Source organism: Dermacentor andersoni, chromosome 1, assembly GCF_023375885.2.
Source record: "Dermacentor andersoni chromosome 1, qqDerAnde1_hic_scaffold, whole genome shotgun sequence".
Classification (NCBI taxonomy): domain Eukaryota; kingdom Metazoa; phylum Arthropoda; class Arachnida; order Ixodida; family Ixodidae; genus Dermacentor; species Dermacentor andersoni.
In genome coordinates, this window is record NC_092814.1 from 267198247 (window position 1) to 267222640 (window position 24394).

At 44.5% G+C, this 24394-nt stretch overlaps 2 long non-coding RNA genes across 2 annotated transcripts; both read right to left on the reverse strand.

The window, feature by feature from the left end:
• Positions 1–3190: 3190 nt before the first annotated feature.
• On the reverse strand, positions 3191–5671 carry LOC129388183 (uncharacterized). Its single transcript, XR_011892275.1, has 2 exons — positions 5528–5671; positions 3191–3439 (listed from the first exon to the last, which is right to left on the reverse strand). It is a non-coding gene; the product is annotated as an uncharacterized lncRNA (long non-coding RNA).
• Positions 5672–17082: 11411 nt separating this feature from the next.
• LOC126547683 (uncharacterized) lies at positions 17083–18669 on the reverse strand. Its single transcript, XR_007602752.3, has 3 exons — positions 18460–18669; positions 18226–18329; positions 17083–17751 (listed from the first exon to the last, which is right to left on the reverse strand). It is a non-coding gene; the product is annotated as an uncharacterized lncRNA (long non-coding RNA).
• Between the last annotated feature and the right edge of the window lie 5725 nt (positions 18670–24394).

Consider the following 24394-nt stretch of genomic DNA (forward strand, 5'->3'; position numbering starts at 1 on the left):
GTTGAAACGAGAGGCAGCACAAATGTCAATTCGCTCGCTGCTGCAATGCCACGCTTCCTCACTCCAGCGTTTTGACAGTGAGCGTGTTCGCTCATCGAATGAGAGGTGTTCATGTTTACTTGTGCACGCGTGACACCATGGTTATTAATTTTGACACCATGGCACCATGTGACACCATGTTTACTAGTAATTCAGTAGTAAGCGAATGTTTATACGGCCGATAAAACTATATATTCTTAATCCTTACTTCGTATAGCTGTCTATTAATCTGCAATCGCATTCGATGCTTCGCCTTCCGTGCGAAACAGTGGCTTTTTTTTGTATTTCGCTCCCACAGAAACGCGGCCGCCGCGACCGGGATGTGCTCCCGCGACCTGTGCTTGGAAGCGCTATACCATAGCCACTAAGCCGTGGCGGCGGGTAAATACATGGCGTTGCCGTATCTTACCAGGAAAAAATGAATGGCAATATCAAATCATATCCGTCGGATGGCGTGTCGGAAAAATGACTGCTCCAGATGAAATTTGTCGGAGATTTGATGGAAAATTGCACGCACGTTGTTGGTGCTACCCATGTAACACAAAACTCTTCATACCTATGTCCCACGGCCACTTTCGATCGCGATCAAGTACGATCCGGCCCGAAATTCTCGACCGCGGTTGGCTCCTTCCAGCAGATTCCACACCGGAAGCAAATGCAAACGAGAAATTCGATCTTGATGGAGCTCGATCGCGATGGAAAGTGCGCCGTGTGACAGCCGTATTAAGATGCGTCTGGAAACGGCTAAGAACAGCTATTATTGGTCTATGTCAAGACGTCTGATAAACGCATTTGTCAAAATGTCTAAAATACGTCTTTTGTTTGAAGCTAACAAAAACATATTCCCAAAACTCGCAATAGCAAACTTTAAGCCGTTCGTACTGTGGCCGTCCCCATTATGTTCAGCTTGGCCAAAGTGGTTATCAGAAGCCCGTTCTGTAGCGTACGACCATATGGGGAAGAAACGTGCAGTTTGCGAACACGTTGCACCTAAAGTCCAAAGAAAAACAAGTTTTCGAGCTACCGACACTCCTCCTTTTCTGATTGTTTCCTCCTCGTCACGGTACCGAAGCGCCCCCAGAAAAGCTCAAAACCAATCAGGGCATGTAGAAAAATAAGAATGTTTGTTCTTTACTTTGACAGGCGATGTACCACCGACGCTAAGATCCGGCTGCGCGTTCGCCCCGACGGCCTGGTAATACGGCCGTTTCAGAGTTCCAATGCGGGCTGTGTTCCGCGGCAACAAAAGAAAAACAAAAATGTTGTCTTGAGTGCACTATACTCTGTCTCATAAGCAACGTTTAGCAGAGCCAAGGTTCTAATGTATGGGAATACAGGTGCTTGCGTAAAACAAATATAACTCGCATGTCTGTTCGCACGCCGCTTTTGCATAGTGCTGTGCAACGACGGACTCTCCGGACCCTTCGGATGCTACAGCCGTCGGTAGCAGGCGACGAAACGCGGGCGAAAACATTTTGGTGGGTTTGCGTTCCTCATTGGCCTAGGCGCCTGTGGCTGCTGCTGCACCGAGCTTCTGATACAGAATAGTACAGCGCGGTGTGCCTTTTTATGCCACTGCCGTGCAGTCTAAAACTACGTGCTATGTCTTGCCTACGACTTCGGAAAAAATCCGACCGGATTACTTGCACATGCGCATTAGTTTTGACCCTTCCTGGGCTAGTCTAGAGGTGTTATCACCTCTAGCCATTTAGAACATCACGTGCAAGCAATGTACAAATCACAGACTCGAATGAAGGAGAATTGAGAGTAAGCGCGAGAGTAAGGAGGATAGCACAAAGGACAATGAGTGTCGCCACCTTAGAAACTTTTTTATTTAGGGATCTTAAGTGCTCCTAAACGCGAACTAGCCGGCGACAAACGCGCCACTGGTGGCGGCCTTGCTATGTGCACTCTAGCAGGAAGGTAGCTATCCGTCGTAGACTATAGTAGTTTTGTGGGTCGTAGCTCGTACTTGATCCCTGTTTGATTCACATTTTCGTAGCGATGTAAGCAGTGCCCTTCTCATGTATCTGGTGGCCAATGCTTCAAGGCTTGTCGAAAAACAACTGTTGTGCGGTGGTTTCTTAAATACCTGGACAAACTTGCCAGCGACACGGTTCTAATCATTCCCCTGGACGTTTTATGAGCGGGAGCAACGACAGCAATCGCATGAAACACGGAAGCAGCTATTTGCTGTCCAAAGGATATCTTGAACAGCTAATTCAAAAGTCTGGTAGCTGTTTTGATTAATACAGTTTGTAGCCGTGTACGTCCAAAAGTACTCCAGTAAGCCCTGCTAAGGTTACGCTAAAAGTTGGCTAACGGACAGCTTGACAAGAACAACTGAAGAATGTTATTAGAAATTCCCACAAATTTTTGTGGATGAGAAAAAAAAATTATATTGTCGGATAGAGTGATGCGCAGGTATTATTTTCAGATGTGAACCATGGGAATAGTTTAGTACAGCTTATTGGTCGATTAGTGCATTTTGCTCAGAGCAATTAATTGAGTGCCGCCTGTTGGAATTATTTTGCGAATAAAACAAGATATATATTGCATGCTGATAACATGCCAATGTGCGCCCACTGACTGAAACAAGAATGCCACCTCCGCATGAAGCACATTATTGTTAACAAAACTTTGCCCTGCAGGGTCTCTACCTAAATGAAATAGTTTCTAGCTGGGAAACATTTTGTCAGTGATGCTGCAGTTCAGGCAAAAATTACATCCTTGCTTCAGTTACAGGTGGCAGGATAGCATAACACCAGTATACGAAACAGAACGCCGTGCTATGAAGTCTTAAAAAAATTAAAAAAAATAGTTCACATTTGGAAGAACGCTCTGTGCACACTCTATCCTGCAATATAAATATTATTATTTTAATGTCCATGGCTGATTTAAAAGTAAATTGCAACTTTGTGGGTGCCCCTTCTAAGGTATCGCCATATGCTTGCATAGCACACCACCGAAATAATGGCCAGTTCTTGGGCATACAACCCATTAGTGAATTCCTTGCATGTTACATGCTACCGGAACTGAAAGATAAATCATAATGTGCTGTTATTTTTTTGTTTTTTGATACAGTGTACGTTGAGGTTTTCATGCAGAGCGTATAACATGATCGCAAGTGAAAAGGCAGCAAGACATCGACTTCACAATGTGACATAATGAAACTTTACCTAAAAAATTAGAAAAGATGCAGAAAGTGTAATTAACAAGAGCGACAAATAACAGCAAAGGTGGTCATGCAGGAATCTTGAAGGTAATTGGCGCCACTGGCAGAGCGGGCCAGCCTTCGCAGGAGAGCACTGGTTGTCCACAAAAGCTTGCTGTCACAGGCCACGAGTGAAGGTTCTTGTGTCTCGACACAACATTTCTTATAGGCACAGGCAAGCAATATCTGCACAGAAGAGAAAAAAAAAGGCGAGGGAGGAAATGAGAATGTGCAAATTGGAACTTCAATTAGCAATATGTGCCAAGCAAGAAGTTTGGCTCACATTAAAAATAATTTGAAGCATTCCATTCTCTTAAATTACGGGGCTCTTAAGGTATGTATGTGATGATGTTTAAGATTACTAGTATATTTCCTGGCATATAGTTATTAAATTGCAGAGTATCGCCAGCCTTCAAATTAATATATAGTGTTTTGCGGCTACGAAGGCACTTATCAACTTGTCAAACAAGTCTGAGAACCTCCCTGCTAAATATAATCATTTTAATACAGTTATCCATTTTGCAAGTAAATGATGTACTATCTTGATTAAAAAGTTAGTACTTTATATTGTTAAACCATAAGCAAGGTCGGCATTTTGCACTGTCTAGCTGTTGCTTTTTTTCAAACTTAAACATGACGTAGTACAGGGTAAGCACGTAGCTTGCAAATGACTGGTGATAATGTAGTATCCCAAAGCAACATTTCTAGGGCTGGATCAATCACTTTTGTTGACATATCTTTATGTGACTTTAATTGGCTTAGGGTAATAGCTCACACTAATGACACATCACCTTGGATGATACGTCATACCGAATTGAAATTATCTCATGATGTGATCAAACGAGAACATTGCTCCCTGTCTTGGAAGTGTTAACACGCTGTTTGCGCCAGAAAGTGCAAAGTGATTTATAGAGGTAGCAAACTCATCAGTGCATTTATAGCCTCAAGTCATTCTGTGCATCTTCATTGACTCGCAATTGAAAAGCCACTACACACAAAAGATGTATTAAAGTAATGGTTCATGTTGAATACAAATAATGTTGAATGTTCACCTGGTGAAAGGTCAAATGAGGCAGCCTAATAATTAAGCCAAGACAAACACGTAAGTTGCAAAATTCTGATAACACCTCCAATGATATTACTGAAATAGATGACAAAAAACAGCACAGATAAAGTTATAGTTATTACAAAATTTTAAAAGCACCTCTGCAAACTGCTGCAACCCTCAGCATCATGCCTATTCTACATGCACATATGTTGCAACACAATCTCTATCTCAGACGTAGGCGCCTCCACACATCATTGTGCGATCTCCTCACAATAAGGTTAAAAAAACAATCTGCACAAGCAACCTGATGAGAATCCTTCAGCAGGCCCCAGCCAAGTGCTGAGGGTGGTAGAGCCAAATTGAAGTTTGCTCTTGTATGGAAGCCTCGGCCTGTTTCATCCACTGTAGCAGTAAAGCATACCTTTTGCAGCATACACAACAATCTGAAATTTAACCGCTGATGCTGTACAGTAAATTCATGTAAAGAAACTAAATCACACAGAAAACATTTTCGAATTCAGAACTCATCGCATACTGCTTTGAATGCATTTGAACATTAGGGAAGCAAGGTGTAATGTTCAGTGTTGTAGCGAATTTTTACTGATTTAGGGAATACTAGTAAATGACACAACAGAGTTAATTTGCGAGTTATTACGTGGTTTTGAATACACTCTTAAACAAAACTGCACCCTTTGGGGTGTATATTTGCCACACAACAATAATCGTCATCCGTCTTGCCCGCCTTTACTTTCTTTAACTCTGCGAGCCCGATACTTCCAAGTCACGAACGGCATGCGCGTTATCAGCGTGACAGAGCATTATCTACAGGAAAGTAGCGAGCGCAGTGTTTTCAATAGAGTTTTAGTTTAGGGGACGCAAGCCGCTTGCGTCTCCTAAACTAAAGCTCTCTAATAAAGGAAACGGAAGCAAGGCAGATGACGATTATTGTTATGCGGCAAATATACACCGCAAAGGGTGTAGTACATTTGCCTAAAAGTGTACCTACAGTTAAGTTTTGTAAGGCTTAGGGAAACTAAGTAGTAGTAGAAGAAAAATGTGTACACTGGCACTGAGAAACTGGGAATGGTGGCAGCTTATAAGGTATCAGTGCAAAGAAATGCCCGTTTGTAAGTGACCAACTAGCTATTTTACGGCGAAGTGCTTGCTGGTCTTAACCCACAGACAAAGCACTGGGAGAACTAGAGAGGTACACTGTATTGGCTTACACTGATCATGATGAGGTCCCGTCATCCAGCTATAGCGCCAAGAGGTAGTAATGTCCAGCCGTCTATACAGTGAAAAGAACAAAATATGAGAGCATCAAGTCAGTTGTAAGACAGATTTGCAATTACAAATGAGGTGAACCACAGCCATTCATTAATAAACGCCAAGCAGTCATAATTACACTCCCAGATGAAGCACCTACTAGGCAAGCCTTGCAGCTTACTTAGAACAAAGCCCCAGTGCAATTTTTACATCAGCAGACGACTGGATTTGGAATTGTATAAGCCAAGTAAACATTGCAGTTATATTTTTGTTTTTCTATAAAGTGGGAACGCTTCAAGCGGTATATTTCACAGACACACGACCAGGCGCACTCAACGCTGTAACCCATGCAAGAACAAAAGGACCAAAAATAGGGCCGGTTCAGTCTGGTTCATGATTACGGCCAGCGCGTCCTCTTCGAATGCTCTCCCTTCGCTCGATTGGTGCTACGTTAACCATAAAGGCTAATAAGCAGTACTCCCGTATAAAAATAAAGGTGACAAAAACCGGCATTGAAGAAGAGCCCAACCATCAAGAATTGTCCCGGGTAAGACGTAAAAATATTCCAGACATTGTTGACCATAAACGAAGTGCAAAGTATTTCAATTACCGGAAAAAGTACTATCCGAACGTGCAACGCACAAAAACGCATCGAGAACGAAGGCGGCGAACGCAGATTCCGCCATTGTGGTAGTAAGCCGTCGGCGAAAACACGCAATACAGCCGATTTCACGAAACACCGATGCAAAACACGGCAGACGGCGTCAGTACAGCTGAATGATTCCGTTAATTTCCAGAAAATGTACAGAACGGCTTAGAGTGGCACACAACTAGCATAACGTAACGAACCCACGACCGAGACATTGCGTGCGGGAGTGGCCGTTTTTTCAAGTTTCCTTCCTTCCCGTGTTTCCAATACGGAAGGCATGCCTGACAAATTTAGAGCCTCTCTACTTAACTACCGCAGAAGCATAGAGTGCACCGGAGTGATCGCAGCGCGGTGGATAGCACTGTGACACCACTGTGATACTGCGACACCGGTGTTTCGCTCCTGCTGCTGTCAGCGTGTGCTGCGCGAGAACGGAATAGTTTCCAGGCGTCGTGTGCACACCCCGCATTGAAAACAATGTTGAAGTTCAGGTGTGCAATTAGTCAAAATTGAAGCCAACTTATGTTGCTTCCTACGAGTTCGGTTTGTCTATGGCATCTTTTGTTCGTTAACGCCGACGGACGACGGTCACCGCACTTTAACACGCCGTTTGGCCTTTTATGCACTTTTAGACAAAAACATCTAAAAAGTTCTTGAATTAGACATTCTGAATGCCTTTCCTCAAAATAGACTCTAGTGACACCAGTAGTGGGCTTTACCGCAGATAGTATATATGTATGGTAGTATGTTCCAGTTGCTTAGGTTATGCTGAGGAGAAATTCTGTTTTCAGTCTTATTGTAAACCAAGACGTCTATAGCCGTTTGTAGCCGTTTCAAGACGTTTTAAGAGGTTCTGTGTACCGTGGAATGGATCGCAGGTGTTCGGCGGGAAATTTCTTGTTATCACGTTTTCGTTCTTGCTGTTTATCACACTCGATCATGCTTACAACCGAGCAAGCACGCAGCTAGCTAGTAGGCGTCTACTTTCCAGCGTGATCTAGCCAAGGCCACAGCTAGTAGCCGTCTTTTGCAAGCTGTATTCTAGACCCAGACCTCTACAATCCAGCGCTGGTAGCTTAGCTAATGCTCCCTCCACTTGCGGCTAGTAGCCACCTTGGGAAGCACTGCTGTAGTTGTGGTGTAGACATTCAATATCCAGGCTTGTTTCAGCTTCGCAGGTGCTATAGCTAGCTCTACTTACCCTGTTTACGATCCAGAAAGTTTGCATTTTTATTTTACATGACACCACAAGCACTAGAAAATTTTCACTTTGACTATGGTCAGTGTCTTGTGCCGATTCCCAACCAGATGAGCTATTGTCCAGCCCTAGACTTCATGCCACTGTAATATCGCGCAATTATCAAATTGATAATCATTTAAAGAAGTAATAAATACTATGCAACAAAATACTTTTTGTCAATACATAGCACTAGTACCGATATAGTTATCCCAACGTTTACAAAGAAATGTATTTGTGCTCTTTGTATTGTTATCCCCCGCCATGTAAACTGCAAGACGACAGTTGGCGCGTAAGCTCGTGCAAGTATGTGCATTTCTAGTGATCAAATGGCGTCAGCACTAACAAACTTTCATGTTTACCAAAGTTGCTAATGAAACATTATTCGAGATCTTTTTACAAAGTATGACATCTGCAGCTATGTATGTGCAATAGATCAAGCGACTTTACATTATGCCCTGTTATTTTTGAGAATTTAAGATACAGCTTAAACAAGTGTAGCAGTTCAGCCTAAGCATACACTGAGTGTGCATAATGCATTGCAGTCAGCTCATTTTGTTCAGCCATCCTCAACGTTGGAGCACTATAACCCTTAAATAGTTCTACATGTTTAGAGTCAGAAAAGCCCATTGTTTTGTGATACTAGTGGATCAGTATTAGCATACTATACTATTCCTACTCGATCGATGGGCGGCAGAAAGTTAGGTGGGCGGATGAGATTACGAAGTTTGCAAGGGCGACATGGCCACAATTAGTACATGACCGGGGTTGTTGGAGAAGTATGGGAGGGCCTTTGCCCTGCAGTGGGCGTAACCAGGCTGATGATGATGATGACTATGCCTACCGGCTGCAGCAGTGCAATTAATAAGCATGCCTGTCTGGCATAGTGTAACAAATATACGGTTTTTTTCCCTTGTAGCACAGGCTGTGAGTAGGTTCTACTTTATGCGCATCTTATGTGCCGGTAGAGTTGCACTGTATAAAAATGCATGGATCCATATGAAAGAAGCACATATACCATTTCCACGACTGAAAACAGCCAATACAAACCAATACCACCTCAGGGAAACTGTCGTCTAAACGGCTGCATATAGTACTAATAGCAGCCGAACTGAGTGCAAATGTGTGGAGAGTGCATTTTAGGCAAGATAAAACAGCATGCAGAAAGGCTGTTTCCTTTCTCTACACAAACACAGCCTTACATACTTTTTATTTTTATTTATTTGCAATACTGCTACTCTCATTTGAGAGCGTGGCAGTGGGGCGATACAGTATACATGTATACTGTATCATGTATACATGTATACATGTACGCATCTAGGCGGAACAGTTTATTGAAAAAAGGAAAATAAAAAAAAGCAATTGCCCAAGGATGGCAATATAAGAAGGAAGCTTAGTTTAAGAACAAAAATGCATGTTTTCACATGACAGTTAATTAACATGATACTAGCAGTGAAGAACATGTAAGTAACCAGTTATACATGAACTAGGAGCGCACTGAAAGATAACACTTAACGCGTCAAGAAATATTAAAGTTGTATGAAGAGATGCGCTTAAAACATATACACTTTAAGAGCGAGAAGAAACGAATTGAAAAGGAAAAAGGAAAAAAGAAAAATGGGACGTCGAAAGCAACACAATGCATGAAAGCGCACAATGGCTCATAGATGCTTAATGGAGCAGTAAAAATGTACATTTTTTTTTCATAAATATAAATGTGATTCAGTGTGGTTGCGATGAATATTACTAATACAGTAAGTCCTTTGAATGCAACTTCTTTACAGAGAACTTAGAAATATTATTTATCAATGCAACAAAAAATAAAAATGGTAATTCAAATACATATAAAATGCATACAGGGACCAAGTAGCTTTTTTAAGAGCATCATTAAATGTAGTACACTAGATTTTCAAATAAACGAAACAGCACAGAAAAATAACACGCTATATAACTCACTTTATCCCATACAAAAATGCATACTTACTTTCTTTAGACTTTTTTCCAAATTTCTATCAACTTTATTAACATCCTATGTACTTTTACTTCCTATTAACGCTTCTTACAAGCAAGTTGGTAGGCTTTGTATTTGCTTTCGTTTGAAGAAACTTTGTTAAAAGAAAGTTTAAAGGAAGTTGGTAGGCTTTGTATTTACTTTCGTTTGAAGAAAGTTTGTTAAAAGAAACTTTAAAGGAAGTTGGTAGGCTCTGTTCTTACTTTTGTTTGGAGAAAGTTTGTTGAAAGAAATTTTAAGAAAGTTGGTAGGCTCTGTTTTTACTTTTGTTTGAAGAAAGTTTGTTAAAAGAAAGTTTTAAAAAAGTTGGTAGGCTGTGTTAAATTACTTTTTTTTAAGAAAGTTTGTTACAAGAAAGTTTTAGATAAACAGAACTGTAAACTATGGTAGAACTGTAAACGTAAAAGGCAGGAAATGTGCATTAACAATGCTCTCTTAAATATATATTTACAGTAACTAATGTTCTAAAAATATCTTGCCTAATTCATGGCTGTAAAAAATATATCATCGTGACAACACACACACACGACTGATTTGTGGTGCTTTCAAAAGTTCAAAAGTTACCATTTTGAATTACAACTGGGCGGCGGGCGCAAGAGAGAAAATGTGGAGGCTTTTGCTCCTTGACTATATCACTCTACCAAGGCAATATGGAGGAGGTTTCATAGCGCGTGTTGGCGCATGTTGGGCGTCTATAGGCGTGCCGGCATTGCGGAGTGGGGTCGAGTTACGCTGGCTGCTGGCGCTGTAAAATAGGTGAAGCAGCGAGCACTGACGCCCATTTGGCGACCGCCGTGTCGGACAGACTGTCTCGCACCTGCGGCGCTCGTGCTGTCAGTCGTGGCGGATCATAGCTTTCTCGCGCCTTGCGGCGATGTACCTTGAAAATACCATCGCAGATGTTCCTGTGGGAGCAGTAGGGACCATAGTAGAGCCCCCGGGCCACATGATTAAAAATATAGACGGCAGAGCGCCTTAGCAACCGCGGTTGAACGCAAGTGGCTGAAAGACCGCCGGTGACGCTCCACGTGCCCCTGCAAGCGCCATGACAATACGTCGCGCTGCCCTAACGCCTCTTACGCTAATCTAACCTAAAAAAACCTAACTTAAAGTTAACCTGACCTAACGTTAACCTAACCAGACGTGGCCGAGACGAAAAGACAAACCCTGACGACCTAACCGCTGTGAGAATACGCCGTGCCACCCTAACGCCTTTAACGCCAACCTAAGGTAAGCTAAACATAACCTAAACTAACGTGGGCAAGACGCAAAGCCAATAATCCTCACGGCGTGACATCAGGCAGTGGCGTTCAGCCGCGGTTGCTGAAAAGGCACTGTGCGTTTATTTTACTCAAAGGGGACCACTCAAAAATGCTCTTGAAAAGTCGGGGACAGTAGCATATGAAAAGCCTGCCAAGCGCGAAGCTACTGCGCTGGGAGAGCACCTAGGCCGGGCCTCTGCCGCAGGCGCGAGAAAGTCTGTCCGACGTACCTTTATACACAGCGATCACCAAATGGGGCGTCCGGGCCCACTGCCTCCCCATGCGGGCAGCCAGCGTCAGAGCGTAAACAAAGTCGACCCCACTCCGCAATGCCGACACGCATAGAGGAGAAACGCAAAGGAACTTCTCCTCTGCAGTGCTTAGGCAAAATCAGATATTCAAGGAGTGTAGGCCCCCACATTTTCTCCCTCCACCCGTTTGTACTCGCGCCTGCGCACAAACGGCTGGCGATCGCTCAAATTATGGTGGCTATTCAAATGAACGTCTCGTGGCTAGAGGGCTGCGCCGAGGCGTCGGTGCCCCGCCACCACTGTTCTCGCTGCGCCGCCGCCGCCGATGTTTCTTGTCAGCGAGATCGGCGCGCCATTTAAATAGGTATAAAGATTTCCTTCTTAAGTAAATCCAGCTTCGTTTGAGACTTTGCGTTGTCTTGTTCAATTCTTTTGCCTGTTTCAGACATAGAATCATATCAAGTTGAGGAGCAATGAAGCAACACAATACAAACAAAGGCAACCTTGCTCTCCACGCCTCTGTGCATACCTGTCGTCACCAGTCAGCGCAACGCGGGATTCCGAAACCTCTCCTTCGAAAGCGCAATATGGCGCAACTAGAAGAAACATGCAGCGGCCTTTGAATGTAAGAATCACGGCTTGAAGGCCGTGGGCACTGTAGTTGCGGGTAGAAAAGGCGATGTGCCTGATAGCGCCATCAATGCTAGAGACGCAACTTGTGGCAAGATAGAAATTTCTGGCCCCGATGTGATTTTAAGGGCCCCTCACCAGGCCCCATAGAAAATTTTAGTTATAGGCTGGAAGTTGTTACGTGTCCTCTAGGGAGCATTCTACCGCAAGAATGTTTCAAATCGGCTCATTAATAGCCGAGATAGAAATATTTCAGTGCCGCGAACCCATGATGTCAGCAGGCGGGCTCCGCTGCCAAGCAAGACGCTCTCTCCACTCGCCCCGTCTAGCCTTCGCAAGCGAAATTCCTTCCCTGCGTTCCCCCATGCCGGACCTCGAGGATCGCGTGACACCCTACGTCACGGGTCCCACCTTCACTTTTTTTGTCTCCTCGCTTCTTTTTTTTTTTTTCGGCGATGCGCCCTTCCGCCGGCGGCGTTGCGCGCGAGCTGTTATCGTTTCGCTCACCGCACGATTTTGAGCGCTGTGCACAAGAATACATGATTAGCGGTATAATTCAGTGCTACACGAATATTGAGGCAGAACAAGCGGATCGCAGAGCATGATCACGCGCTGGAACACGGTAGAAAATGGCATAGTTTCGCTACCTGCGCACGTGAAAGCACGACCGTGGGAACAAGCAGACGAAGCGGATGTACATCTCTCTTGCTTCAGTGCGAAGTAAAAAAAAAAACAAACGCGCAGATATTGCGTTTGTGTGTTTTATTATTTCTTTGAACTTCAATTCGTCAATTCAAGCAACAAATCGCACAGATAATAGATGTTGTCTTGAATAATTCTCGAAGTCACGTGTCACCACGAGCGACGTCACACTGCGGACTCGAGTACGTAGGCGCAGGGACGCGAGTACGTCATCCTCCGGCTTGGAGCGCGGCGGCCGCGAGAAGAAAAACGGCGTTCGGTTTGAAATTTCATATCTTTCCGCGGCGCGTAGCGATGGAATACTTTGCAGACAGGATCGTTATTGCTCAATGTGTGCTCTGCGCTTGTCAGCTCAAAATGGCCAGACCTGGTGAGAGACCCTTTAAGATGTCCGTTGGAAGTTTTCGCATTATTCCGGCTGTTGCATTCGAAGGAGTTTTTCTATATTTTTACATATTTTTACATGTCTACTGCGTGGTGCTGTTTCTTTGTAGTTTTCATGCAAAAAATTGAATGCAACTGACACCGACAGGTGCAAGGAACTCTAAAACAGTTTCGACGTGCAGGTTAAAAGAAAACTTTTTAAAAAAATATTTGTGCATCCAAGCAATACCTGCGTTTATACCAATCAACACTTCATTCATTCAACCTTGTGATGACAAATTATCAAATTCAGAAAATTTGTTTTCTACCGCATCATGTCTCAGCTAAAAAAAATGTTAACCTGCTGAGCACAAAAAACTATTTTGATTCTTTTTTCTTCAGGGAAAAACGACATTATAAGAAAAGTTACACAAGCAAAGGGTGGATAATATTCAGAACAAGTGGTTTCACTTATAGTCCAGTCGCGAAGGTGCATTATCACATCTGCTGATCGGTTGACAGCTTAAGCGCTGAACGCAGCAAAAGTCGGTCATAGAAGATGTCTGTCTTTTATACTAAAGCTTATTGTATAAACACAATATTATTCAGAACGTGTGGAAAGTAAGGTTAACATACTTGAGTGTCACTGGCGTAGGTGCTGGCTTAGCAACTCTAGACGAATTCACTGACTCTTCGCTAAACGGAAAAATATATCATGTAAACGAAGGCATAGCATAAAAAGAAAACACAATTGCGACTACGACGCAACAGCAAGGCTCTGCATAATTGTTGGGAAAGGAATTATGCAAACACACTCAACATAGACGCTTTTAGATATGTGCCCAGTTTTTTTCAATATGTCGGCTGAAGAGCAGAAACGTTTTGTAGTTCTCTCACTTTCATCACCTCTGTATTCGGTCGTCTCAGACCTTAGTGTGAAAAGCCGAGAATGTCAACCAGTTTAGCAAAGACGAATGTAGCGAAACGGCTTTTTAAATTTGTGGTTTCGGTTTCGACGCTGCCGGCGCCGCCAACGAAACATGGCCTTGCGCCGCAGCCGATGACACCCACGGCGGAACTAAAAGCCTAAACAGCTCCGCTGTTAAAACAATCACTGATCAAATCCTATAAGGTTAAAACTATAAGGTTAATATATATATATATATATATATATATATATATATATATATATATATATATATATATATATATATATATATATATATATATATATATATATATATATATATATATATTACTTTCTATGGCTACGCATAAAAGAATTTTGAAGACATTACAGTGTTAAACACGACAATACAATCTCGGCATATCTCAGTACGCATGGGACCATTGTATGGACACTAGAAAATTGGCTAGTCTGCCATCCGCCGACGGAAGCGAGGACTGTTCGATATACAGGTCCGTGTGTATTCTTGCGCTTCATGCAGCAAGAGCTGTAGTGTCAAAAAATGCTGGTATAGCATAGATATAGAATTATTTCACGTTATGAAAAAGTACAAACACAAAAGCCAGCCACTTATAGGTATCTCTCTTCAAAAAATCATTGATGCACTGCGATAGCTGTGCGTCGAACTGTGTTCAGAGCGGTATTTGCGTCCGTATGCGTTTCACGTGCATTTACACATGTAATTGTATTTATTCTGTACCAAATTGCGTATTTAACAAAGTTTTGACTGATATTAGCCTATGGATGTACACATTGACAATAGAGTTTAACGCTATTAATTTTACCATGCTTTTATCCATACTCTTTCCGTGACGTACGAGTAGACGCTATGACAGGGTACCAAGAAGTGCACGTATTTATACTAGGTATAATCATTTTGGGATGATATGTAACAGCCGTGTAAGCCGAGAAAAGCACTGAAATGTCTCTCCTTATACATATCCAAAAACAGATTAGCACAGACATCGTCTATACGCTTACGCGAAACGTTCTTAAGCTGTCTTCAGACGACGTGTTAAAAACGTCCTAGCAAGATCTAAGCAGAAGACATCTTAACAAGACGTCTCCTAGCCGTCTTTCGCCGCACGTCTTCCAGACGTGCACAAAAAGACATCTTGTAGCCGTCCTAAGTATTTGTAGACGTTTTAGTTCATTTTGGCTGGTCTAAGACGTCTTCGAAACGTCTTGTGTTCAGTAGGACGGTTGGTCAGCCACTTTATGTGAGGTGCAAGTGCTTCTAATTAAATACAAGTGGCTAAAATGGTTCCGTTATTAGGTTATTCCGCGATTTTACAATTGCTCTTGTAATCGCAATCGCGCGGTTACGCAAAGGACACTCAAACAGCAGACGAAGCTTAAGCGACACGCAGTCGCGTGACAGAAATTTAACTAACGGTCAACAGAGACAAACGTTCCCCCTTAATAAATATATGACAGCGAGCGAACCAGCAATAGTCTAATAAGTAGCGTAAACGTTTCGATCGTGACAGCTGAGACGTAAGCTTGACCTCACAATCATATTAGCATGCATCCTAGAACGTGTAAATGAGTAGCAGTTCACAAGTCGTCCAACAGGGGCCGTATTCTGAAACGTTCGCCTTCCGCGAGTTTCGCCGCCGCGATAGTCACGTTCAATAAATCAAGTGACTGCTTACCCGTGACGTCAGCGTGCACTACCAGCACGCGCTGTTGAACGCTTCACATCGTATGAGGGAGCGCACCGTGCGAGTGCAGAGCGGCTCGGGTGTGTTGCTTGCGAGTGTAGTGGCCGCAGTACGGGTTCTGCGCACTGACTACGGCTACGGTCGCTTTAGGTAAAATAAGTTGAACAATAAAGAAGTGTGAAATATTTTATTTTAAATGAATCAACAAATGTCGTCGCGAAACAACGCGTGTAAGACGCCGCCAAGAAGACTACTATAAGCTACCACCTATCTTACCTCTAGTACGCTCCACCACCAACCGAACGCCGAAGGACGTGTTCGTTTATTCAATTTATGGCGAGAGGACCCATCGACACCATGACGTTAAAATGACGTGGGCCGGAACTACTAGACGGCGCTGTTTATTTTCTGGTTTTGCTAAAACGGCAAATCAAGGCGCGCCGTTGGCGGAGGCGTGGCCAAGGCAATAGTTTCGCGGAAGGCGAACGTTTCAGAATACGGGCCCAGTTTTGTTATTCCCAGAAAGGAACGGGTATGGCATTATTTGACAGAAACGCGAGGGAAAATTCAGCAGCGCCGCCGGCCAACCATCACGTGCAACAAGTGCTGCTATCGCGATACAGCATTATCATCATCAGTCTATTTTATGTCCACTGCAGGACGAAGGCCTCTCCCTGCAATCTCCAATTACCCCTGTCCTGCGCCAACCGATTCCAACTAGCACCCGCGAATTTCCTAATTTCATCGCACCGCCGAGTTTTCTGCCTTCCTCTACTGCACTTCCCTTCTCTTGGTACCCATTCTGTAACCCTAATGGTCCAACGGTTACCTAACCTGCGCATTACATGACCTGCCCAGCGCCACTCTTTTTAATATCCGCAAATGTTTAGTTATTTCAACCGTACGCCGTTTTACGACCCCTTTCGCAATCGCGGTTACGCAAAGAAAACTCAAACGGTAGACGAAGCCCAAGCGACACGGCTAATCAGTGGGGGCGGGCACGTGACACAAATTTAGCAGTCAGCAAAGATCGACAAACGTTGCCCAAATTACTAATGCTAAACAATACGACCAAGCAGGGCGTAAATGTTTCGATCGTTACAGGAAGCTGACACCTGAGCTTCATCTTATTACCATCATAATAACATGCATCCGACAACATGCAAATAGGCAGTAGCCCAACAAGTCTCCCAAAAGCTTCATTATTTTGAAAAACGTGCGTGGCACTGTTTGGCACAAGTATTCCAGCTCCAAAGACAAGCGTGGTAAAGTTCAGCAGTGTTGTGTTATCATCGCCGCAAGAGCGATCACGCCGCAAGAGCGATAGCTGCGGTGCGACTATCGCGACAGCTTCCCAGTCACGTGGCCACCAAGCTGCATTCCACTACGAGCCGTCATGGAATAAACGACGTTTGGTTTTGCTTAGGCCTTCTTCCTTCGTCTGCTGTACCCTCCCCCCCCCCCCACACACACACACGAAAACACTACATTGGCGGCGAAGACGGGATTCTGACCAATTCTGCGGCAAGCTGACCTGGCAACGGAAGGTCCGGCAGCGGCGGGTGCAGTGGCACAAATCGTAGGTCGACTGGGAGACATCGAGCCCTTTGACGAGCCCGCAAGCGACTGGTCGTCGTACGAGGAACGCTTGTCATCGTTTCTTCAGGTCAACCGTATCCCCGAGGACACACGCTTTTTTTGTCTTCCCAAGCAACAGAAATTCAATATCGGCCCGACGTTTCTGGCCGACTGCAAAACGGTTGGCCCGACCTTGGCGCCCGATGTAGGGCCGGTATCGGGGATTGACACTGGTCTCACGTCCGCCGACCATCGGCAAGTGACTTAGGCCCGACCACTGTGGCCGACGTGGCCGAGTGCACACTGCATGCGGGCCGACTACGGCCCGATATTTCGTAAGCACCGCTTTGCCGTTGGCCATCGGTCGGGTGCGGACGTTTTTTTTATTATTTTTTGTATTAAAAACACATCAGGTTTTTCTTTTTTTGCTGCGTGTTGCGTTTTCAGGTCAACGATATACAGTTTATTAGAGGCGTTTAACTCGCGTTGCCAATTAATATATGCGATATGCGCGTAATTCACAAGTTAAACATAATTAAACGCCTCTAATTCTCTGTACTCGTTAGTATAAATACGCAAGACGCAACAAAACAAACACGTGAACGCAATGTTTTCTCTTTTTAGGTGTTCATTTTGCAATCATAAAATACATTAATTTTTTCGTGCAGCAGTGTTAACAAGTAGTCTTTGTTCCCTGAAATAGCATGATATAGCTAAAGGACAGAGCTGGTCTGCTGTGAGAGTTTCCCATACTGCCGGGGAGGCTCTCTTTCAGCCGTTCCCGTGTTCTTGGCTCTGGATGGTATAGCATCCGGCATTTCTCTGTCACCGTCGAGAGTGAAGCTTGGATAGTTACAGTGCTCATAAAAACTGAAACAAACGAACAAACAAATAATATAGTAATGAATAACTCTGTGAACCATGCAGATGATTTATAGTAGACTTTTTTCACAGTCGTGTGCAAGAAATCTCAATCCTGACACAGCCACAAACAAAATAATTATTTTGTCGTAGCACATGCATGTAATGAACATATACTGTGCACTTTCAGTGAAAATTAGTGCGTTAAACCTCTGCCACGTGATTCACGCTTTAGAGCCGCCCAAGGAAACATGAGGACAGGAAGGATAGATTTGCTGACTTGGCTCAGAATATCATTGCAAAAAAACAAAAAAAAACATCCAGGCAGCGCGATAAATGAATACAACACATTGTTGCACAAACAAAATAGCACGCAGACTGCCACGAGACAAATGTATAGATATACATAACGTCGAGACCGCGGTGACAAAGTATTACACGTAAACTACGAAAATGCAACAGAAAAATCGAGGAACAACTTACATATGGGCTGTCCGCAGGGTTTCACGCACGTGTCTTCTTGTCTGATGTTCCTAGATCTACTCTAGTCCACATGCGGAGAAGTGCCACACACAATCTGTTCTTACCTGCAATGCACCAAACGTATATCGTACAGTACTGGGTATTTATTTTTGTTTTTTCATCTGTGGGAAGGAACGAAAGCAACTTCTAATTAATTATGACTTTCCCGCAATGACAACCAGACAAGCGTCTTACCTGATTTATTCCCGAATGGTGATAACAGTTCCGAGCGTAGAAGGTCATTCGCACACTGTGCTTCAATATAAGCAGTGTCGTTCCTGTGTTTCCTAGAGAAAAACTAAGGAAAATACGTCACGTTTACAAGACGAAAAAATAATATCAGAAATATATACATGAAAGTACGTCTCACATTTCCCAGTCCTAACTCTCGAACGCTTGATCCGTTCTCATATAAAGCCTCTTTTTTTTCTTCCTGTCAGAAAAAATAAACACAGAAAACAAGGAGTTCATCATACGTTGCAAGACCATTTACGCAATACAAAGCGAGTTTTGTTCACTTGAAAAAGACGGTCATGCATTACACAACGTGAAATTAAAATGCCACTTACGAGTACGCATATTTTGAACGGCGAGATACGGCGGCTCCACTAGGGTGCCTCGATGTGCGCCCGCTGGGCGAACATCGAGGCACCCTAGGCTCCACTGCATGGAAAGGGCTCGCGCTGTTCTTGTCCGTGTCACTTTTGTGTAGTTTGCGTTTATATGCGCAGTCCATCATAACAGAAATGCACCAACGAGTCTTCCAAGAGACGCGGAACGAGCTGGCATCCAGAGCTAGCATTTGGCGGCAACTCGCCTGTGCCCCTGCGAGCAGGCGGCGTTGCGCTTGACGAAGAAAAAGTAGATGGCAAAGAAAGCCCCGCTTGGCTTCCTCGCCCCGTCCTCGCTGGTGGGAGCTGATGCTGACGGAGAGAATCGCCCGTCCTTGCTTTCCAAGAACCTCTTCATTCCTTCTGGGAGAGGGAGATGCGACCGCGCAAGACGACCGCGGTTCCCCACACTTTTCCTTTTTTTTTTTTCAGGCGCCTTCTATGAGCGCGTCGCCGTTTCCTTTTGGTGTGTGCTGTGCACGTGCGTGCGAGCGTGTGTGTATAGTGAAAATCTGCGTTCTATATTTTGCAGGGATTGGTAGCTCTATACGAATATGCATATAGCTTATGTATACAATAATTTTGACCTCGTCAATGCGTCGAACAGTACTTTGGGTGCTATGTACGTTAGCATATGCATACGTTCTGTTTTCTTTTTTGGGAGTATTGTCTAAACATTGTATAATGATGTTGTTTTATTTCCTTTTGTACTTGCTCATTATTGTATACCTGTTATTACCGTGTGCAATTATATTTGTTTTAAAAGTCTCGCTGTAAAGGCTCTGCCAAGCGAAAGGGGGCTGCGGCTTTGTCAATTTGTATCTGACAGCTTTTTCTGCTCCTCCGCTATCTGTACCTTTACAAGGCAGAAATAAATAATTTGAATTTAATAAATATTTATCGTCAAAGCATGATGTCTATATGTGCACGAAGTTCGATATGTGCGTGCATGCATACGCAGTCAATACGCTTTCCAGGGAGCTTTGCACGAAAATGGTAGATATGCTTCACAGGAGACGGCGCTTGGAAAAACACTCATGATATACCATGAATTTATTAATTCTTAACTGCTTGATTGTTGAATGTCATTAGATCATTGAGCAAAAAATTGGAAGAATTTGATCTAATTCTAGTTCTTCCCAATCAAATCCACGTCGACAGCAGAAATGCTCCATTTTATGATTTACATTGATTGGCTTGTAGCCTTAATTATTCTTAGACGAATCTACAATAGCTGCAAAAATTGCAGATTTTGACATCTCTTCACAATTCGGCTTCGTATAATAGCTTCTTCTACCCTCCCCAGTGAAAACATCCAACTCAAATGTTTTCCTGGAACTGTACAGTCCACGAGTCGCCTGCGCTTATATCGTTTGACGATTTTCGCTGTGCTGCGACAGGGCCGTTTACAATTAACACGCCGTTCGCGAACAATTTTGCTTGGCTCTTTCCACAGTTCAGATGACTATTACGAGAACTGTCTAATGCAATATCCACTTGATTAAATTTTGTTCCCCGTTAAATAGTTATTTTCTCGATAGGATACACCTAGAATAAGAAGAAAGCAATAATGAACGATCTAATAGTGTTACAAACATATCCGTTTTCGAAGTATTGAAATCTTGTGATTTTTCATAAAGGAAATGTAATACTTCCGCCACATGTATTCTTCCTCCTACTTCCACATTGGTCTCCACTAACTCAAAATCTCATAATAGTGGTCATTGCATGCGCATCCGCATATATAGCGAGAATAAATTTGATTCTGATTTCATAATTCACTACAATTACTACTGTCCGATCAGTCTAGAACGAAACAGAGAACCATATCCTTTAGCCGGAAGTTCATCTAACAGCCAAATGAACTGTCACTGTATGCGATGATTGCTGTTTTCCCCCGTGTGACGAACCGCCGTCATCGCTTTTGTATAGCTGCTCTATATTCCGTCTCATCATTCGCCCGTCAACAGTTGTTACGCAAAAACAAAAAACAAAATTATTTCTGCCTCTCACTTGTTCAAAGCACTGCGCAGCCTGTCGGAACGCACTGGCGCGTGTGAACGCGTGGCCTAAAGGCTCACTTTCAAGGTATAAATTCGTGACTGAACTACTGGTGAAGACTTTTTGCGCCACGTTACATTATTATGCTCGCTCTTCTTGTGACCGATGACAAGACATTAAATTTGTCGGCCTCTGCAAGACAAAGCTGCATCAACACAGCTTCTTAAATATACGAATTGGCTCAGCGGCTGTCGGACAGTGCATGGTCCCTTGTGGCCCGTCACTAAAAAACCAATTAAACACTTAACGCATATGCACAAAATGACGCGACCACTAATATAACGTGAGAGGGGACTTTCGGTCTCACAAAAAACTATATATATATATATATATATATATATATATATATATATATATATATATATATATATATATATATAGTATTACGATATGCTCAAGCGATGCTCAAGAAATGAACCGCCGCGAGAACGACGACGAAGTTGGTCGGTGTGCGCTTGGCGCGAGCGAGTGTCAGCCTGGCTGCCTGGCTCCAGTATAAATAGCCTGTAAATAGCCTCTTCTGTCTGTGTCTTTCCACACGCAACATTCTGGTGGAGGTGCTGGGTAGCCGTGTGATGTGGTGTGTAATACGGCGGCTCTTAGCTTGCTCAAGGCGACGGCATTCTTTGATGATGGCGTCGATAGTCGAGACGTTGCCGAAAACAAGCAAATTGAAAGCGTCGTCGGCGATGCCTTTTAGAATATGTGACACTTTATCGGCTTCGGACATACCATCGTCAGCTTTGCGGCATAGAGCTAAGACGTCGAGGATGTAGGAAACGTACGGCTCCGTAGATGACTGTACACGAGACGCAAGAGCCTTTCTCGCGGCAGCCTTGCGCCCAATGGGGTCGCCGAACAGTTCCCGTAGCTTCTCTTTGAAATTGTCCCAACTGGTGATCTCGTCGTCATGCGTTTGGTGCCACACGCGTGGGGTGCCGCCGAGATAAAAGATGACATTGGCGAGCATAATCGTTGGGTCCCACCTGTTATTAGCACTGGCGTGTTCATAGAGTTTGATCCAGTCAACATCCTGGCCCTCCAGGCCAGAGAACACACCTGGGTCGCGATGTGGGGCGACCGTGACGATTGGAGCAGTGGGATATATATATATATATATATATATATATATATATATATATATATATATATTGTAACGACGTGGGATCGACGAGTACACGTAGCAGCACAGCCAAGAAACGCACTTTATCAGTCGTCCAAAGGAACAACAACAACGTCTTCTTCGTTTTCCCCGCTTCACCTAAAAACCCGCGCTACTTCAGCGTCGTCCCCACTGGCGCATACCCGCTGAATTATGGTTCTGCCAAATATAGTTGTGTCATTTGCTCCCCCTTTAGAAAAGATCATCGTCCCGATGATAGAGGCTTGGAAAGCAGCGGTAAAGAACTGCGCAGTCTTGGCAGTCCTCATAGTACGGCTTCATACGCGGCACGTGAACGACCTCGGGTAAATGCCGTCGGCGCTTTGAACAGTGCGAGCTGTCTGGAACGACTTCGTAGTTGACGTCACTGATGCGTCGGAGAACTATGTAGGGCCCGAAGTATTTGCGTAGGAGCTTTTCAGAGAGCCCACGCTGTCGAATAGGTGTCCAGACCCACACTTTGTCGCCGATGTTGTATGTTACGGCTTTGTGCCGAAGATTGTAGCGTCTGGCGTCACAGTCCTGTTGTTCGTGGATTCGCAGACGCGCAAGCTGCCTAGCTGCCTCTGCTCGGTGTGTTATCTCTTCAGCACCCGTCTCGTTGTCGTCAAATTCATGGGGGAGCATTGCGTCTAATGTTGTTGTAACCTCACGGCCATATACGAGACTGAAGGGCGTCTTGCGAGTGGTCTCTTGACGAGCCGTATTGTACGCGAAGGTGACATAAGGTAAAACCTCGTCCCAGTTCCTATGCTCTACATCTACGTACATGCTTATCATATCAGCCAATGTCCTATAGAGTCGTTCTGTCAGTCCGTTCGTTTGAGGGTGATACGCTGTTGTCTTCCGGTGGGCGGTACCACTTAGACGTAGAACGATATCTAAAAACTGGGCCATGAACGCAGTACCTCTGTCCGTGACGACTACTGCGGGAGCGCCATGCCTTAAAACGATGGATTCCAGAAAAAATCGTGCCGCTTCATCTGCTGTTGCCCGTTGCAGGGCGCTTGTCTCGGCATATCTAGTGAGATAATCCGTGGCAATGATTATCCACCTATTACCAGTAGTAGACGTTGGGAAGGGGCCCAGAAAGTCCATGCCTACTTGTGCAAATGGTGTGGCCGGTACGTCAACAGGATGCAGTAAGCCGGCTGGTTTGACGGATGGCGGTTTACGACGTTGGCAATCCAGACATGTCTGAACGTAACGTTTAACGACCGCAGTAAGTCTCGGCCAGTAGTAATTCTGCCGAATCCGTGCCAATGTGCGAGTGTAGCCCAAGTGCCCAGCAGTCGACTCGTTGTGGCAGGCGTGTAAGATTTCACGTCGAAGCGGTGATGGAACAACAAGTAAGTAGTTGCTGCCGCTAGGCGAGAAGTTCTTCTTGTAGAGGACGTTGCGACTCAAGCAGTATGATGCCACCCCTCTTGCAAAGAGCCTCGGCACGCTGTTGGTTCGTCCTTCGAGGTAATCAATAAGCGGCAGCAATTCAATGTCATCCCGTTGCTGGCGTGAAAGATCGGCAATATCCACGAGTCCCAGAAAAACCGTGTCGTCATCGTCTTGTGCTGCCGGCTCAACAGGAGACCGAGAAAGGCAGTCGGCGTCTGCGTGCCGTTTTCCCGACTTGTATGTAACAACAAAGTCGAACTCTTGGAGTCGAAGACTCCAGCGTGCGAGCCGGCCGGAAGGATCTTTCAAATTAATGAGCCAGCAGAGGGAATGGTGATCACTAACGACGGTGAAAGACCGACCATACAAATACGGACGAAATTTCAGAACTGCCCATACCATTGCGAGGCATTCTTTTTCAGTGGTGGAGTAGTTAGCTTCGGCTCGGGATAGTGTCCTACTGGCGTAAGCAATCACTTTTTCGCTGTCGCCCTGCCATTGTACTAGCACCGCCCCTAGACCGACATTACTAGCGTCTGTATGCAATATCGTCGGGGCTTCCTCATCGAAGTGTGCTAATACGGGAGGCGATTGCATGCGTTGCCGGAGCTCGTGGAATGCCCGCTGCTGGTCTTCGCCCCAAGTAAAAGGCATATCTTCTCGGGTGAGCTGTGTCTTTTTCGTCAATGTAGTCTTCACGTCGTTGTTCGTCGATAACGGGGGATGTGGAGCAGTTAGAGTATTGGCAACCTCACCCCCGGAGGTCGCTGCGGCTAGTTTCCCCGTCGAGGGCTAGGTGATCTGCCCCTAGTGACGTCGGCAAAACTGCGACGAGTCGGCGAATTGTAGCGCGCCGGAGATGAAGACGGAGAACGTGGTCGGGGCGTCGTCGTATTTGGTGGCT